The sequence below is a fragment of the Hemitrygon akajei genome, chromosome 9 (genome assembly GCF_048418815.1).
Source record: "Hemitrygon akajei chromosome 9, sHemAka1.3, whole genome shotgun sequence".
NCBI classification, from domain to species: Eukaryota; Metazoa; Chordata; class Chondrichthyes; order Myliobatiformes; family Dasyatidae; genus Hemitrygon; species Hemitrygon akajei.
In genome coordinates, this window is record NC_133132.1 from 11,263,403 (window position 1) to 11,282,551 (window position 19,149).

Sequence of the window (19,149 nt, forward strand, 5' to 3'; positions counted from 1 at the left end):
CCTTCTTTTCCAGTCCGCAAGGAGGGTCTCGACCATAACCATCATCTCATTATTCATCTCCTTAGGTGCTGCCTGGTCTGCTGAGTTCCTCCAGCATTTTGTGTGTATTATGCCATTATAAACATCACCAAGAGCAATGATCCAGTGCAGATCCCTGCAGAATACCACGTGTCACTGACGTCCACACAGAATACCCTCTATCTACAACCACCCTCTGCCTTCTATGGACAAGCCAATTGTGTATCCACACAGCCTTGTCTCCCTGCATCCCCTGCATCCTGACTCTCTGAATGAGCCTACCATGAGGAACCTTATCAAATGCCTTCCAATGTCCATATACATCACATCCACTGCTCTAACTTCATCAATACATTTTGTCACATCCTCAAAGAGTTCAATCCAGATGTTTACAAAGCTGTTAATGATACCTGAAGACCTTGGTTATCGGGAAAGATTGAATGGGTTAATTTCAGGTTGAATAATGAGAGGAGACTTGATAGACGTATATTGTTTATGAGGGGTCTAGATAGGGTGACTAAAATTTTCCACTGAGCTTGGGTGAGGGTACAAGTAGAGATGATAGGTTAAGGGTGAAAGGTGAAATATTTAAGGGAACATTGTCACTGAGAGGATGGTGGGTGTGTGGAACGAGCTGCAACAGAAGTTCAATATCAACATTGATGAGAGGTTTGGGTGACTACATGTGTGGGAGGGGTCTGGTACAGTACAGGTCGGTGGGACGAGACAGAATAATAGTCCAGCAAAGTCTAGATGGTCTGAATGGCCTGTTTTGTGTTGTGTTGTGCTGTAATGTGACGGGAGACTGCAGGTAAAGCGTAGAAGCAGAGACATGGATTGTAGTAGTGACAACACCCAAGTTTCGGGAACTTCACCAATGATATTACAGTGTGCACTGGTTGTTACCATAGAGAATTAGTTTTGCTGCTAGACTTCTGCATAATTATTATATTCAATGATCAGGACCTAGTCTGTTACTTCATGAAATCTTTCTGCAATCAAAATAGAGCTTTTAGTGGTAATTTTGTCAACTGGGAATGAAAAGCTATTCTAACTTCATACTCGGGTAGATCGGCTGTCACTGTTCTCCTGGTGTGCAATGGTCTGCATGATGGACCCTTCCCATTCCCACAGGATTTCACAGGCTCCCTGTTTTCCACCAACACCATTCCTCATAGTGTCTGCAATTCCAGATCCCCGCGCCTGTGTCTCAAATAAAGTTGGTTAGGTAATTGATTTCCGAAGTCAATCAGACCACAAGACACAAGACATAGGAACAGAATGAGGTCATTTGGTCCATCATTTCTACTCCGCCATTCCATCATGGCTGATTTATTATCACTCTCAATGACATTCTCCTGCCTGCTCTCCACGGAAACGCTTGAGCATGTAGATATTACAGAAGAGGACAGGCTGGAGCTTTTGGAAAGCATCAAGTTGGATAAGTCACAAACACGAGGAAATCTGCAGATGCTGGAAATTGAAGCAACACGCACAGAATGCTGGTGGAACGCAGCAGGCCACACAGCATCTATAGGAAGAAACACAGTCGACGTTTTGGGCTGAGACCCTTTGTCAGGACTCAGGGCTTCGTCCTGACAAAGGGTCTTGGCCAAAACTTCGACAGTGCTTCTTCCTATTGATGCTGCCTGGCCTGCTGCATTCCACCAGCATTTTGTGTGTGAAGTTGGATAAATCACCAGGACCAGGTGAGATGTAACCCAGTCTACTGTGGGAAGTGAGGGAGGAGATTGCTGAGCTTCTGGTGATGATTTTTGCAATTCCGGAGGGTTGCGGATGTTGTTCCCTTATTTAAGAAAGGGAGTATGGATAGCCCAGAAAGTTATAGACCATAAGTCTTACTTCAGTGGTTGGTAAGTTGATGGAGAAGATCCTGAGAGGCAGGATTTATGAACATTTGGAGAGGTATAATATGATTAGGAATAGTCAGCATGGCTTTGTCAAGGGCAGGTCGTGCCTTACGAGCCTGATTGAATTTTTTGAGGATGTGACTAAACACATTGATGAATGGAGAGCTGTAGATGTAGTGTGTATGGAATTCAGCAAGGCATTTGATAAGGTACCCCATGCAAGGCTTATTCAGAAGGTGAGGAGGCATGGGATCCAAGGAGACATTGCTTTGTGGATTCAGAACCGGCTTGCCAACAGAAAGCAAAGTTGTAGATGGGTCATATTCTGCATGGATGTCAGTGACCAGTTGAGTGCCTCAGGGATCTGTTCTGGGACTCCTACTCTTTGTGATTTTTATAAATGACCTGGACGAGGAAGTGAGAGATGAGTTAGTAAACTTACTGATGACAGAAAGTTTGGGGGAGTTGTGGATAGTGTGGAGAGCTGTCAGAAGTTACAGCGGGATATTGATAAGATGCAAAATAGGCTTGAGAAGTGGCAGATGGAGTTCAGCCCAGCTAAGTGTGAGGTGGTTCATCTTGGTAGGTCAAATATGATGGCAGAATATAACATTAATGGTAAGACTCCTGGCAGCGTGGAGGATCAGAGGGACGTTGGGTTCCGAGTCCACAGGACACTCAAAGCTGCTGTGCAGGTTGACTCTGTGGTTAAGAAGGCGTATGGGATTGAGTTTAAGAGCTGAGAGGTAATGTTGCAACTACGTAGTACCCTGGTCAGACCTCACTTGGAGTACTGTGCTCAATTCTGGTTGCCTCACTACAGGAAGGATGTGGAAACTATAGAAAGGGGGCAGAGGGGATATACAAGGATGTTTCCTGGATTGGGGAGCATGCCTTATGAGAATAAGTTGAGTGAACTCGGCCTTTTCTCCTTGGAGGGACGGAAGATGAGAGGTGACTTGATAGAGGTGTACAAGATAATGAGAGTCATTGATTGTGTGGATAGTCAGAGGCTTTTTTCCCATGGCTGAAATGGCTAACACAAGAGGGCACAGTTTTAAGGTGCTTGGAAGTCGGTATAGACGAGATGTCAGGGATAAGTTTTATCTTACGCAGAGATTGGTGAGTGTGTGGAATTGGCTGGCGATGGTGGTGGAGGCGGAAATGATAGGGTCTTTTAAGAGACTCCCAGATAGGTACATGTAGCTTAGAAAAATAAAGGGTAAAGCCTAGGTAATTTCTAAGGTTAGGACATTTTTTGGGCCAAAGGGCCTGTATTGTGCTGTAAGTTTTCTATGTTTCTATAATCCTTCGCACATTGACCAATCAAGAAACTGTCAGCCTCACGAATCTCCAGTCCAATTGTATTTCTAAATGATGTCCTGAAAGGGTTAACTGTTTAGAACTACTCTAACCGAATAATCCCCAGTCCTGACAGAGGGTTGGACCGAAATGTCGACTGTACTTTCTTTGCATAGATTCTGCCTGGTCTGCTGAGTTCCTCCAGCATTTTGTGTGTGTTGCTTTGATTTCCAGCATCTGCAGATTCTCCCTTGTTTCCCCTTACAATAGCTCGAGCAGACTGAGTAAACACAGCAAGCTGGTATCCTAGCAACAGTGAGTACTTGCCCCGAAGCAGACAGACAGGTTTTGGAAAACAATGCCAAGGTTTGCTGGGGGTAGGGCAGAACACTCCGGGAGGGGGAGGCACAGTAGCCCACCTTCAAACGGAGCCTACCAGCAGATTCCCTTGAAAAAGCCACAGAACCGGGCAAAACGATGGAGGATATCCCAGTTCATTAGTAATAACCCCACTACTTGAACTTACTGATAACTTTAAACTTTAAAATGGGTTTCTCGAGGAGGAAGATATCAATAGAGGCAGGTGGGGGACCTGGATAATGAAGACGTGGGCCAAAACAAAGTGGCAGGGTGAGGTGATACGGAATCTCCAGTACGAGATCGACAAACACTGGAGGGATATTTCCCCATTGTCCGCACAATCACATCCTTACAATGAAGTTGGAAGGGTGGTTAAGAATGCGTCTGCAGTGCGTCCTTTAATAGTCGGGGCTTTTATCTGAAGTGCCAGGAGATCATAATGTCGCTCTCTAAATGTCTACTTGGACGGGACTGAGAATTTTGCGTCAGGTGTTTTACGAGAAGGTGCATAGGAAATTTACCAGGGCATGTTTCGTTCTAGGTGTACGGCAAACTAGAACTTGAACTTGAAGCGCTCAGGGAAAGGCGGCTGGAATGTAACAGCCCCCACCGTAAACGGGCCAGCTCTGCATTAACCTTCCTTCTCCGTCAGCAGATTCCAACACTCCTGAACGTGAAGACATTGGAGGATTCTGTACCATGGGGACGTGTCCGTATACTGACGCTGTGGACAGAAGCTTCTGTGATAATAAACTCGATTGTCGCTCCCTGTGAGACTGGCCACACTCAGGGTGGGGGACTGGTCATCAGCAGACATCCCACCATCGTGATGTAGCAGCCACACGACGTGGTTAAACACAAAGTAAAAAGCAAATGAAAATAGTCAAATTGCTACTACATGTTGGTCACTGATTCATATCCGCTTACCTTGGGCAAATCCCCGTGAGAGGACAGAGCTGCGGGACCCACTGTTAGGGAGCTGCTACTGACAGTGAACATAGAATCATAGAACCCAAACAGCCCATTCAGCCCATCAATCTGAGGCCAGACTGCCATCCTGCCTTGACCCATCATCCCCTGTAACTCTGCAAACCCCTCCCCTCCATGTACCTGTGCAGATTACACTGAAATGTTGAAATCGAAGCCACATCCACCACTTGCGCTGGCAGCTCGTTCCACACTCTCACCACCTCCCCCCTCACCTTCCTCTTCAGCATTTCAATGGAAAAAGAATGGCTGAAATCGCTTCTCACATTTATGCAAGATCGACAAGCCCAACTTATTGGGCACAGGACACACCGTCTTTAATTAGCCACAAAGTTAACTTAAAACCACACATGTTAGAATATCAAACAACACACACAAAATGCTGGTGGAACGCAACAGGCCAGGCAGCATCAATAGGAAGAAGTACAGTCGAAGTTTCAGGCCGACACCTTTCATCAGGACTATCTGAAAGAAGAGATAGTAAGAGATTTGAAAGTGGGAGGGGTAGGGGGAGATCAGAAATTATAGGATAAGACAGGAGGGGGGATGAAGCTAAGAGCTGGAAAGGTGATTGGCAAAAGGGATACAAGGCTGGAGAAGGGAAAGGATCATGGGACGGGAGGCCTGGGGAGAAAGAAAGGGGGAGGGGAGCACCAGAGGGAGAAGGAGAACAGGCAAGGTGTGATTGTGAGAGGGACAGATGGAGAAAAAGAGAAAGAAAGGGGGAAAATGAATAAATAAATAAACAAACAAACAAACTGATGAATGAATAAATAAATGAATGAACAAATAAGATAGATAGATAGATAAATAAGGGCTGGGTTAAGACGGGGAGGAGGAGCATTAACAGATGTTAGAGAAGTCAATGTTGGTCGACAGTGCTTCTTCCTATAGATACAGCCCGGCCTCCTGCGTTCCACCAGCATTTTGTGTGTGTTGCTTGAATTTCCAGAATCTGCAGATTTTCTCTTGTTTGCATATTAGAATATGATGCACCCAACAATGCAGTTGCAATCATATTACAAAATAAACATATCTAATATCTATCTGCATCCAGTATACAAACAGCAAATACACATTTACACAACCCCATCACCAGAGACATTGAATATTCCACCGTGTATTTTGGAATAGGCTCCAGAAAGTCAATGCGAGCATATCAACCCGGTGAAAATATACAGGGGAAGACAATGAAGTGCGTACATTCAGCCGATCGACAACAGAACGACAAGACAATGTCTGTGTTTGTGAGGAGTGTATTTACCGAGCACACTCCATCACAATGGCTGAATCCTCCATCTGTATCTTATGGTCTCCTCTGGTCATAAACCTTCAGGACAGCTGCGGAAGCTGATAGACCAAAAGACCATGAGACACAGGAGCATAATCAGGCCATTAGGCTCATCGAGGCTGCCCTGCCATCCCTTCATGACTGATTTCTTCTCCTGTTGCAACTCTGTTTAAATTCTGATCCTTTGGGCTCTGTCAAGGGTCAAAAATAACGAGTGACCTTAATTCCAAGATTTCAGTTTATCTCAGAGTACTGTTATGATCCCAGCCCCCTCCTTCTTGAGAATCGCAAGATCGCTATTAATTCGGGTCTTGGACCCAGGAAATGAGAGAGAATCCTCAGCAAGACAAAGCAACGGATTTGGCCATTGTTTCTTGGAGACACCTTTGTGGATTGCGATCCTATACTACGTGCCAGCTCTCAGGGCAACGTGGACTGGGCTACGTGCACACCCTCGGGCAATGTGGGCTGGGGATTGCATCACCCCACCCTGATTGACATCTACAACTCTGCAAGTCAAGATAAAAGAGGGGCTGCAGGGGGCAGTCCCCTAGCCACGCACCAGAAGGAGACACCATCGCTCATCACTCCCGTGATAACGGGAAGCTATTCGGAAGCCACGTACATTCCGTTTCCCCTGGCCTGGGGAGCGGGTGGCTGATAACATCGAAAAGGACTTCGAACTAACAACGGGGAGCCAACGTTCCCAATTCAACGGTTTTGCGTCCTAAAAGACTGGGCAAGTTTCTTTTCTCACAAAACCTCTCTCTCTCTCTCTCCAACAAGTGAAACCCAGCGGTCCCCAAAAGGCTAAAGCCTGCATGAACTTGAGAGACATTTATATTTCCATCGGACAATATTTTTACCCCTAGACAAAAAGATAGAGCTACTTCTTATTGATGGTTATTACTATACCCGCGCTTTAGATTGAGTATTGACGACGTATATTATCTGAATGTTTGTATTAACCTTACTTTTGTGCCCCTTTATAAATAAAAACGTTTAAAAATAGTACCATCAGACTTCAACGGACCTCTCTATCTTTGCTGGTAAGTGACCCAGTTACGGGGTACGTAACAATACAAACAAACAAATATTAAGTAAACTGGACAAAGCTGAGAAACAATGCCAAGAGGGGAACTAATTCTCCAAGGTCTTAGGCAAAGTAATTAAAGGGAGCGCTTCTGAAAAATCTATCACTTTTTTAAGATAAAGGAAATAATCTCGATAATGAAGAATTCATTAATAAGCTAATAAATTCCTCTCCTGATTCCAGATTTGTACAGGTATCGACTTTAACTGATGCTTCAGTTAGAAACTCTGCCATCTTCATTGTGGTTGATGTCTGGCCATGTCTAGTCCAGTGGTATATACTTTGGCATACAAACGCTTGGGCTTCGCTGGTCAAAATTTCTGTTACTGTGAATAGTTAAGTGAGTAGAAGGTGAATGGATCTCCAAAAGTCATAAAGTTAAAGATGAAACATAATTTTCAACATTTTAAGCAAGATTAGTGTATTATTTTTGTTTTGTACAATTTGAGAGTGAAAAAAGAAAAGGAGCACTATGCAAAGGTTTGGGCATCCCAATAGATTTGAACTCTCAGATAACTTTTACCAAGGTCTCAGAACATAATTAGCTTGTTAGGGCTATGGTTTGTTCACAGTCATCGTTAGGAAAGCCCGGGCGATGATTCAAAGATTTATAAATACCCTGACTCCTCAAACCTTGTCCCAACAATCAGCAGCCATGGGCTCCTCTAAGCAGCTGCCTAGCACTCTGAAAATTAAAATAAATGATGCCCACAAAGCAGGAGAAGGCTATAAGAAGATAAAAAAGTGCCGGTGATGTCATAATTGAGAACGGCGGCTTAAGTCACTAGCTCCTCTGGAAAAATGCATATTAAGCCCCGTTAATCCATCAAATATAATATTTTTCAAAAAATATTTGAACGGAAAAGAGGGGCAAGAATGGGGAAAAGGAATGGAAATAAAAAAAGTGACACTGCGGAGCCTACATCCAAGAAGAGTGCAGCGAGCGGCTCTCCTACCCGACCGTGTGCTAGGGAGGCGGACGCTGGGCCTTGTTCAGGCGAAGCGGCGAATATCTTTGAAATCCTGAAAGAGATAAGGGAGTTCCGGAAAGAAATAGAGCAACAGCTCTGTGATATTAAGTCAGAGCTCACCAGCGTTAATCAAAAAATGATACATTGACAGATAAACACAGATGGCTAAGGACAAGATAAAATTCATTTCTTTTAATGTAAATGGGCTATTAAATCCAATCAAACATAAGAGAATTTTATCCAAAATGGAAAAAAAAGAACAAGCCCATGTAGTATATTTACAGGAAACTCATTTAAGTGATAACGACCATAAACAACTAAAGGGAATGGGCTTCACTAATCTGCTTTTCTCCTCATATAAACCAGGACGTAGGAGAGGAGTTGCTATTCTTCTCTAGTAAGGTAAATTTTGAAAAAGCATTCGAAATGGGAGATTAGGAGGGCAGATATATTCTGGTAGGGGGGAATATAGACGGCAATTCAGTTACTCTATTGAATATATATGTACCCCAGGAAGAGATATTAGTTTCTTTCAGAAAATTACTAATGTTATGGTAATGGAAACAGAAGGTTTCCTGATATGTGGGGGAGACTTAAATTTACAATTATAACCAAACTTAGACTCTTCCAATAGAAAAACCTATGAAACAAAATCTTTATAAAAGAAAGTTAATACACTTTTTGAGGATGTTGGTTTAATTAATATATGGAAGGACCTTTTCCCTGACAGAAGGGATTACACTCATTATTCTGCTCCCCATTCTGGATATACAAGAATAGACTATTTCATAACATTTGGAAAAGACAAAGACAAAATAAACACCTGTGGAATTGGGACAATAGATGTAAGTGACCATGCACCTATATATTTATCTGTTGATTTTGACCGACAACTGAAGAATACTATTTGGAAACTAAATTCAAGTCTACTCAATGATCCGTTCTTTAAGGAACAAATTAAAAAAGAAATTGCTCTTTACTTATAATTTAATGATAATGGAGAGGTGTCACCTCCCATTTTATGGGATACTCTGAAGGCGGTCTTAAGAGGGAAAATTATAGCAATATCTTCATATAAGAAAAAAATAAGGAATAAAACATTGGAGGAATTACAAAATAGGTTGAAGGGACTAGGGGAAAAACATAAATTGAATTTGGCACAGGATACATGAGGGGAAATTAAAAGAATTAGGAATGAAATAATTAATTTGGCTACGCAAGAAATCAGGAAAAACTTAATGTTTCTGAAACAGAGACATTATGAAAATGGATCCAAATCTATGAAAATACTGGCGTGGAAACTGAAACAAAAAAGATAGCAGAAAATACAATTCATAGAATTAGGGACCCAAGAACGAAATTGATAAAAAAATAAGCTGTGAAATTCAAGAAGCTTTTGTAGTGTTTTACAAAACTCTATATTCCAAAGTTCCAGGGGGAAGCATAACACAAATCGACACCTTCTTGAATTCCCTAGAGTTGCCCACTTTAAGCGAAGAACAAAATAGAACGATGACTGCTGACATAACTGAAGTTGAATAAAAAGCTGCGATTAGTAGGCTTAAATTAAGCCATTCACCAGGATCAGATGGGTATACGGCAAAGTGGTACAAAGAATTCAAAAATGAGTTAGTTCCTGTTTTACTCCCCACACTGAACTAGGCTCTAAAAAAAGGCACAAATGCCACCCAGTTGGAAGGAAGCGATAATCTCAGCTATACCGAAAGAAGGCAAGGATAAAATGGAATGTGGGTCATTTAGACCAATATCCATTCTTAATATAGATTATAGGTTATTTACCTCCATCATGGTCAAACGAATAGAGGAATTTCTACCCATACTGATACGTAACGATCAGACAGGTTTTATATGACAACGCCAGACACAAGACAATATACGAAGGACTCTTCACATTATGGATCATATACAAAAAAATAATATCGAAGCAATAGTGATAAGTGTGGACGCTGAAAAAGCATTTGATTCGGTTAATTGGAATTTTTTTTACAGAGTTTTACATAAATTCGGTTTCCAAGACACAGTTATTAAAACTATACAGACACTATATGACAATCCTACTGCTAGGAATAAAATCAATAGATTCTTATCAAATAGTCTTACCCTGGAAAGGGGCACGAGACAGGGTTATGCATGGTCACCACTACTCTTCGCGTTATATCTGGAAATATTAGCTCAATACATAAGACAAAATGAAGATATCAGGGGAATTACTATTAAAGGGACGGAGCCTAAATTGGCTTGTTATGCGGATGACATTTTGATCTATCTAGGGCAACCAATATACTCTTTACCTAAATCATAGGTCGGCAACCCGCGGCTCTTTCATCTCTGTGCTGCGGCTCCCTGTGGCTTTGGAAAATAAATGATGAGTATTTAATTAAAATGTATTTTATGTTCGTTTGTTAGTTTTTGAAATGTACTTCTAAATTTGAAGATTATGGTGATCTTGTACAATCTAAATAAAACGTGTTTTTTGTCGCTATTAATATACGTCACCACTGCCAATGCCTGACACCCGCCAGTGCGCGATTTCTTTAATTTTTCGATCCAAGGTAGGCTAACTATGGAGAATTCTAAAAAAAGAAAAGTGACTGAAGAAAACAGAACGTTTAATGATACGTGGGCAGATTCATTTGCTTTCACTGCTATCGAGGCTGGTTTACCGGTATGCTTAATATGCAATGAGAAACTAGCAAACAACAAAAAGTCAAATGTCGCAAGACATTTCCAGAATAAACACGCAGCCTTTGCTCAAAAATATCCGGATGGAGAAGAGAGAAAAAAAGCCGTTTCGGAACTGATGCGGAAGGTTGATCTGAGCAAAAATCATTTCAAGAAGGGGATGAAGTCTGGAAAATCAACTGCATATGCTAGTTTTGTTGCCGCTCAGGAAATAGTCAGGCACGGGAAGCAGTTTACAGATGGTGAATATATAAAAGAATCTTTCATTAAGATTTCAGAACATCTATTCACGGACTTTAAAAACAAGAGTGAAATTGTGCAGAAAATCAGGGATATGCCCCTCTCTGCAAAGACTGTCAAAGACAGAACCATAAAAATGGCAGAAGACATCACAAGACAGCAAATTAAAGACATCAATTCAGCTGTGGCCTACTCGATTGCCTGTGACGAGTCTAAAGACAAAGGTGATATTGAACAAATAGCGCTGTTCTGCCGGTATGTAAACTCTGCCGGGCCACAGGAAGAAATGATTGAGTTGATACCTCTAAAAGGCCAAACACGGGGGGAGGACATCTGTGAGGCTGTCTTGAATTGTTTAAGAGCCAAAGGAATAAAGACCACCCACCTGGTGTCAGTAGCTACTGATGGGGCACCAAGTATGACAGGAGCGCACAAGGGTTTGCGGCTTTACTGCAGAAGTCGCTGGACAGAAAGCTGCTGACTTTTCACTGCATCTTGCACCAAGAGGCACTGTGCGCTCAAACATTTCCTCCGGAATGCACAGAAGTAATGGATGTTGTCATTCAGATTGTCAATAAATTAATGGCAAAAAGTTTAAATCACCGTCAATTCCGTTTCTTACTGGACGAGCTGGAAAGCGCATATTCTGATCTCCTGCTGCACAACAAAGTCCGGTGACTGTCCAGAGGGGAGGTGCTGAAACGCTTTGTCGCGTGTCTGGAAGAAGTGAAAACTTTCCTGGGCAGCAAAGGGCTCACCTTTCCTGAGCTGGAACAGCCAGAGTGGCTGGAAAAGCTACACTTCATGGTAGACATGACAGCGCACCTGAACACGCTGAACACAGCTCTTCAGGGGAAAGGACGCACAGCCCTGCACATGTTGGAGGATGTTTTGGCATTCGAGCGCAAGTTGACAGTGCTTGCCAGAGATTTACAGAAAGGCACATTGTCTCACTTCCCCAATTTGAGAGAGTTCAAACAAGCTCGCGACATGATAAATTCGGAGTATTTACATTCTGCAATCATCGCAATGCAAACATCGTTTGGAAAACGCTTCTGTGAGTTCAGAGAGGAAAAAACACATTATCCTTTCCGGTCACACCCCTAAGCATCGATCCATCCCTACTGAATACGACTGCATTGGCAGGTGTGAGTCAACCTGATCTTGAGATGGAACTGGCCGGCATAGCCGACAAAGACATATGGGTGTCCAAGTTTAGACGCTTGACAGCAGACCTTAAAGATGTTGCCCGTCAAAAGGCCGTTCTTGCTCAGAATCACAAATGGAGTGATATTGAAAACCTCCCCAAACCGGACAAACTTGTTTTCGAAACATGGAATGCTATCCCCGACATTTATGTAAACATTAAAAAGTATGCGCTTGGAGTCCTGTCGATCTTTGAATCCACATATGTATGTGAGCAGGTGTTCTCCAACATGAACTTTATTAAAAACAAACATCGCGCACGCCTCACAGATGACAGCTTGCGATCCTGTGTAAAGATGAAGGTGACGTCATACAGCCCTGATGTGCAGACGCTGTGCGCTGAGGTCCAGGAGCAGAAATCCCATTAACCAAGTGCGATAAATATTTTAATTGCCTATTATTTTACGTATATTCATATTTTTTCATTGTTCAGTGAAATAGTCCTCTTATTTTTCAGGTTGACAGCTGGCTGACGTCATTTTTGGTTTGCTGCTGGCGGACAATTTAAGTTCGGCGTTTTTCATAAATACAAGAAGGACTCAAATAGACATTGAGTATTTTACTTAAAAGTAACCTTCAACCCAACGTCTTTTTTTCGGAGTTCAAAATGTTTTTGTTGCATGCAGAAATGTAATTTCGTTTTCTCTGCAGGAGTTCATCGATTTCATAAATGCAACACATTATAGTTTGTTTATACAAAGCATAGAGGCAAAAAAAACATTGTATGCAGTGTTATTTCATTTTAAATGTCAAACGGGTTTTGTGGCTCCCAGTGTTTTCTTTTCTGTGGGAAACGGGTCCAAATGGCCCTTTCACTGGTAAAGGTTGCTGACCCCTGGTTTAAACTGTCACATTCCAGTGCCGGTGTCCCGCATTTCAGGAATGGAGTGGGAACACTGGGACTATAGGTGCAGGAATTTGGATTTAGAAACATGCTTCTGCAGTAATTCAGCGAACCTGACTATTTCTGTGGGACTGAGTGGGTCAGGCAGTGGTTTGTGATCAACAAGGTTTGTGATCGTGTCTCTGTGTTTTTGTTCTTGTAGGAGCTGCACTGCATTTGCAAATATTGTGTTTATAAGTGTGATTACATCAATTGATTTTCTGCTTTTTTTATGTGAGCGGTTTTCAGAGATAGGTGTAAAAGTAAAGCATTAACTGGTAGTAACACTTTAGCAAATGTGAGGAGTTCCGTGTTGTAAGAAGAAACTCTTGTGGATGTTTAATAAATATCTATGATATGACTGGATGCAGTCAGAAAGAAGTCGTTCCTAAACAATTAAAAATATGCGGTGCTTTATATTATCAATACTGTGAAATGTATTCTATTATATCTACATCTGACATTGTTACGGACATCTGACTGCGGCACCGAGTTTGCTGCCGGACAGTGAATTCCTCTCCCCTGCTTCCCTGTGATGGATTCATTGGGAGGCGTCATGTCTGTCTGTGAGGTTGTGTCGGACTGCGCTGTATCTGTTGGAATCAGTCAATGGTCTGAGGAGGCAAATACAGGAATAGGAAACAAACTCGGGGAATGCTGGAAACTCTAAACACCGAGCAGCTTGTATGGAAAGAGAATCCAGTTAACACTCGTGTCAGGGTCTCTCTGAGAACAGTTCTGAGGAGGGATACGTTAACTGTTTTTCCACGTATTCTGTTTTCCCTGGATGAGCGTTTCCACAATTTCCTGTTTTTGTTCCGTCCTTCGGCTGTCCTGTCGCTGACAGGGATCGATATGGAACTTGATGACTGTCTAATGGAAGAATCCCGTTATCGGCCTCCGGATTTATTCATTTCATCCATACGAGACGCGGAAGCTCCGGTAGAAAATGTTCCATCCAGTATTGACTCTGAGGAGGCAGTTACCGAGTTCCATTAGTATCAGTGAGGAATCCGTATTCAGATCATATTGACTTTATTTTATGGTGTGGACTCCTCTGTCTCCGCCAGCTGCGCGCCCTCTCTCGACCCTTTAACCGCTAAATGCAACAATAAAGTGGAAATATTACAGGATCTCCTCAAACTGCTGCATTGGCCTCTGCTCAGTATTCTCTCAACTTGTTGTTCCCTGTCTCTCTTCCAGCGAACTTGGTGGCGATTGTGATCCTGTCCCGGGGAAAGTGCGGTCTCTCCAAATGTATCACTCGCTACCTGGTGGGAATGGCAGCGGCCGATCTCCTGGTCGTTATCTCGGATCCGCTGCTGACGATGACTGCTGTGATTCCCCCCCCCCCCCCCGATCATTCCTGTTCATCACTCCTGTGTGCAGACTCTGTCAACGGTTGGTGTTTGCGAGCACTGCGGCCTCAGTCTGGCTGACTGTCGCTTTCACTGTCGATCGATTTGTGGCTATTTGCTGTGAGAAGCTGAAACCAACATATTGCACCGAGAGAACGGCGGCTGTGGTTATCGGGACAGTGAGTGTGCTAGTCTGTTTGGAGACTGTCCCCTGGGGCTTTGTATACGGGCCGAGAGAAATAATTGATGGTGTTCCCTGGTATTGTGTTGTTACGCAGAGCTTCAAAAACTCTCCCTCATGGGCGGCATTTGAGATGTTTGACCGCATTTTAACCCCATGTCTCCCATTCTTTCTGATTTTGCTGTTCAATATTCGGACTGTCAGGCGGATTCTCGCGGCCAGTCGAGCCCGCAGGGGGCTCCGGGGACAAAAGAGTGGAGAGAATGACAAGGACCGGGAGATGGAGAACCGACGCAAATCCATCGTTTTGCTCTTCACCATAACCGGTAGTTTCATATTGTTGTGGGTAACACAAGTGGTATTTTATATCTATAGACGGATTTCAATGAGTTTTGTTGATTCCGTCACGGATCCCCGTTACATCACAGAATACACATCGGCAATGCTGCAGATTCTCAGTTCCTGCACCAACACGTGTATTTACGCCCTGACTCAGAGCAAATTCCGGATGGAACTAATGAATGCGGTGAAATACCCAGTGAATCGGATTTTGAAACTCATGAAACGTGAGAAATAAACGCTGTAAAGTATTACAATTCAGCTTCCTTCATGCTCCCTGTTCTACTCGCCCCCCACCCCCCCCCCCCACTTGTGGGTAAAGGGAAACAATGTGACGAACAGAGCTACAAAACAAACACGCACAAAACAAATAATCTGCATTCGCTCAAAATACAAAACAACACGCACGGACTCAGATCCTGGTGAAGGGTCTCGGCATGAAACGTCGACTGTTTACTCTTTCCCACACACAAAATGCTGGAGGAACTCAGCAGGCCAGGCAGCATCTATGGAAAAGAATAAACTGTCGAATTTTTGGGCCGGGACCCTTCATCAGAGTCCTGTCAACTGTTGTTTTTTTGCTTTTTTTTTGTGTGTGTTCCTTAGAGTTACAAAACAGCTCTTTACAGCTGATCCCCACGATATCACTGACCTCACCATCCCAGAGAAATCCCTTTTGCGCCTCACGTCCCGTCCTGTTGAATTGAAGCTTGAGGCGAACCTGTTTACCCGCTTCCCGGTTCTGACAAAACTGCCCGATCTTGGAGTATATTTTCGTCTGTATCAACCACTCCCGCTCCCGTCACATCCCGTCCTTTCCTTCACACTTTTTTTTCTCCACCTTCTTTGCCTGTAGATTTTAATTCTCACTGCCAACTTGAACTATCTTCCTGTAAGAAAATTTTTCTGTTTTACAATTGAACAGAAATTATCGTTACTTTCACTTGTCTCTCTGTGAGAGATAGAGAGACAGAGAAAGGAGGAGGAGACAGCGCGAGGGCTGGGGTCGCAAAGGAGAGAACGCATGAGACATCGCGAGAAAGAGTGCTCGTGGAACAACACGTGAGGGAGAGGGTGCCATGGAGATGACGCTGGAGTGAGCGTCATGGAGAGGGCATGCGGGAGAGGGTGCGGACGATGGTGAGCGCGAGGGATACCGACAGGAGACATCGCGTGTGGGAGAAGCAGAGAAAATAGAATGAGAGAGAGAAATACTGAAGCGACTAAGACATCGTGAGGGAGACGGGGGGGGGGGGGGTAGAGGGAGGGAGAGAGAGAGAGTGAGAGAGAGATAGAAAACAGGCTGTGTGACATTGCCGGTTCTGTGGTTCCACTGTTTCACAGAGATCGGCTTGTTTAGTGGACAATAATCGAAGTAAAAGGCTGAGAGCGAAGGAGTAAAGGAATCTCGGAGAGAAGTAATTATTTTTACACTGCTCGGGAAAAAGAGACTAGACTGCGCAGGCGCGTGACGTAGAGCGCCAAACGTTTAAACAAAACCACCATATACAGCGGGCAGCTTTGAGAGCGGGCAGCGGAGTGAGAGGGAGCAGTGTGGGACGGCTTTGGCTTAACAGGCTTCGGCGTGAACAGGTAGAGACGAGGATAAGTTCCGGTAGGTTTTGTTATGTTTGTGTAGAGTAGAGAGAATGCCAGGCAGGATGTTGGAATGCTCCTCTTGCAGGATGTGGGAAGTCAGGGAGACCTCTGGTGTCCCTGACAACGATACCTGCAGGAAGTGCATCCAGCTGCAGCTCCTAACAGATCGTGTTAGGGAACTGGAGCAGGAGCTGGATGACCTCTGGATCATTCTAGAGAATGAGAAGTTTATAGATAGTAGTTTCAGGGAGGCAGTTACGCCAAAGGAGCAGCGCACAGGTAATTGGGTTACCGTCAGGCGAGGGAAGGGGAAAGGGCAGGCAGAGCAGGGCTCCGCTGTGGCCATTCCCCTCAACAACAAGTATACCGATTTGGATACTGTTGGGTGGGATGACTTACCTGGGACAAGCTGCGGCAGCCGGATCTCTGGCACTGAGTCTGGTTGTGAATGTAGAAGGAAGGGGGAAGAAGAGGAGAGCGGTAGTGATAGGGGACTCGATGGTTAGAGGTACAGACAGGAGATTCTGTGGTCGTGACAGAGACTCCCGGATGGTTTGTTGCCTCCCGGGTGCCAGGGTCAGGGATGTCTCTGATCGCGTGTACAGCATTCTGAAGTGGGAAGGTGATCAGCCAGATGTCATGGTACAACTAGGTACCAATGACGTAGGAAGAAAGAGTGAGGAGGACCTGAAGAGTGAGTATAGAGAACTTGGTAGGAAATGAAGAAGCAGGACTTCGAGGGTGGTGATCTCAGTATTGCTACCTGTTCCACGTGCCAGTAAGGGTAAGAGTAGGATGCTCTGGCGGATGAACACGTAGCTGAGGAACTGGTGTAGGGGGCAGAGTTTCAGATCTCAGCTTCATTGCGACCTCTTCTGGGGCAGGTGGAACCTGTACAAGAGAGACGGGTTGCACCTGAACTACAAGGGGAACCAAATCCCTGCAGGGACTTTTGTTAGTGCTATTTGGTGTGTGTGTGTGTGTGTGTGTGTGTGTGTGTGTGTGTGTGTGTGTGTGTGTGTGTGTGTGTGTGTGTGTGTGTGTGTGTGTGTGTGTGTGTGTGTGTGTGTGGGGGGGGGGGGGTTGGTGTAAACTAAATTTGCAGGGGGATGGGAACCAGAGTGACAGAGCAGATAGCGGAGTGGAGGTGAAAATAAACGATCTTAAAGGTTCATGCAAAGTCTCAAGTAGAAGGGTTGTGTGTGGTGGTAATAATCTTCGGAGGTGTGTCTATTTCAATGCGAGGAGTATTGTGGGGAAGGATGACGAGCTGACGGCGTGGATTGACACGTGGAATTATGACATTGTAGCCATTAGTGAAACTTGGCTACAGGAGGAGCAAGGACTGGCAGCTCAATGTTCCAGGGCACTGATGATTCAGATGTGATAGAGGCAGAGGGATGAATGTTGGGGGTTGTGGCATTGTTAGTCAGGGAAAATTGTTAGCAATGCTCAGGCAGGACAGATTAGAGGGCTTGTCTACTGAGGCCATATGGGTGGAACTGAGAAACAGGAAAGGTATGACCACATTAATGGGATTGTATTATAGACCACTCAATAGTCTGCGAGGAGGAGCAAATCTGCAGAGAGATAGCAGACACCTGCAGTAAACATAAAGTTGTGATAGTAGGGGATTTTAATTTTGCACGTATTGATTGGGACTCCCATATTGTTAAAGGTCTAGACAGCTTAGAGTTTGTGAAATATGTTCAGGAACGTTTTCTAAATCAATATATAGAGGTACCGACTAGAGAGGATGCAATATTAGATCTCCTATCAGGAAACCAGTTAGGACAGGTGACGGAAGAGTGTGTAGGGGAACACTTTGGTTCCAGTGATCATAACGTCATTAGTTTCAACTCGATCATGGATAAAAATAGATCAGGGTTGAGATTCTAAACTGGAAAAAGGCCAAATTAGAAGAAATGAGAAACGATTTAAAAAGCGTGGATTGGGACAGGTTGTTCTCTGGCAAAGATGTGATTGGTAAGTGGTTGGCCTTCAAAAGAGAAATTTTGAGAGTGCAGAGTCTGTATGTTCCTGTCAGGATTAAAGGCAAAGTGAATATGAATAAAGAACCTTTTTCACAAGGGATATTGGAGCTCTGATAAAGAAGAAGAGACGTATGGCATGTATAGAAACAGGGAGCAAATAAGGTGCTTGAGGAGTATAAAAAGTGCAAAAAATACAAGAAAGAAATCAGGAGGGCTATAAGAAGACATGAGGTTGCTTTGGCGGTCAAGGTGAACGATAATTCAAAGAGCTTCTACAGGTATATTAAGAGGAAAGGAACAGTAAGGGATAGAATTGGTCCTCTTTGAGGTCAGAATGGATGACTATGTATGGAACCAAAAGAAATGGGGGAGATCTTAAATGCTGTTTTTTTTGCACCTACATTTACTAAGGAAACTGGAACGGAGTCAATGGAAATAAGGCAAACAAGTAGTGAGGTCATGGAACCTATACAGATTCAAGTGGAGGAGGTGCTTGAATGAGGGGAGAGTTGATAGATGTATATAAAATTATGATGGGTATAGATAGAGTGAATGCAAGCAGGTGTTTTCCAATGAGGCTCGTGGAGAAAGAAAATCAGAGGAGATGTATAAAGGATGAAAGGGGAAAAGTTTAAATGGAACATTTGGAGGTGGGGGTGCTTCTTCTCACAGAGAGTGGTGGGAGTGTGGAATGAGCTGCCAGATGAAGGTGTAAATGTGGACTCACTTTTAACATTTAAGAAAAACTTGGAC